Source organism: Phalaenopsis equestris, unplaced genomic scaffold, assembly GCF_001263595.1.
Source record: "Phalaenopsis equestris unplaced genomic scaffold, ASM126359v1 Scaffold000002, whole genome shotgun sequence".
NCBI lineage: Eukaryota > Viridiplantae > Streptophyta > Magnoliopsida > Asparagales > Orchidaceae > Phalaenopsis > Phalaenopsis equestris.
The window spans coordinates 16,255,913-16,257,116 of NW_018164444.1; positions in this window are offsets into that span (position 1 = coordinate 16,255,913).

Here is a 1,204-nt window from a genome sequence, read left to right on the forward strand (position 1 = left end):
TCTTTCAGCAGATTTGAAATAAAACTATAAGAATGGCTAAAGAAAAGACCACTACAAATGCTCCACGTCACAAGCTTTTGAAATTTCTAGCTTAAAGAGGATTCCGGCAATACTCTTCTTCCTCAAGATCTTTTTTTTTTCTTCCTCAAAATTTTTCCTCAAAATTTTTTTTAACAACTCCCAAGCCACAAAAGATGAGAAGAAAAATGTAAGTTAGAAAAGATTTTGGCAGGATCTCCCCCACTCTCCAAATTTCGGCCAGCCTTAAATTTTTCGGCCAGCCTTAATTTGGCCAGCCTTAATTTTTTCCCCAAATGGGACTTTATAAGCAAAGAAAGGAGAAGAGCAGCCACCCACCAGCCACCCTAGCCAGCAAATCAAGTGAGGGGAGAGGAGGAGAAAGATTTAAGGCAAGAGGAAATGCAACCTGGGGCAGAGAAAGGGCCGGCCAGGTGGAGTTCCATCGTTGGAGGGCTGCTCAGTTGAGAGGAACTCGAGGAGGCTGCGAGCGTATGCGAATCGACAGTGGAATGTCGCGTGTGAGAAGGAGGCGAGTCGTCTCATGCGCGAATGGCAGAGGAGATGCGGGAGCTAGGGCACGGGCGAGGAGCGGTCGCGGGAGCTAGGGCACGAGCGGCGAGGAGCGGTCGGGGGATCGAGCCGAGCGCAACATGGGGAAATTAATCGTGCCAGGAGAATGGGAAATATGTATTAGGATTTTATAAATATTATATAATTTTTTGTATTTAGGGTTTTATAAATATTATATAATTAAAAAGAATAAAGATACAAATACTTAATTTTTTAAAGTATATATAAAAAAAATTTGATTTGCACAATTTATTGTGTGAAATAATTGCAAATTGGACACCCCTTTTAGGTAATTTCGACATTCCGGACGTTCCGGCGCTGTCCGTTTCGCCGTCGGAAGTCGTTTTGACAAATTCATCATTTTGCATGTCAATTTTCTCGTGTCGAAAATATGGCAATATGGGTGTCCTTTCCTACTAAAATTGGTATCCCGGACGCGGTGGCGCAGTCCAATTTGTCGTCGGAGGTCATCCGGACAAGTTCGCATTTTCACCCATCCTTTGGGCTTAATTGAAGTCCGATTTCGTGCAATTTTGTGAACTTTGTGTATTCGGTGTGTGTATGTGACGAAAAAGTTATGACGAATGTTTTCCTAAGGCTTGAAGTCCTATTT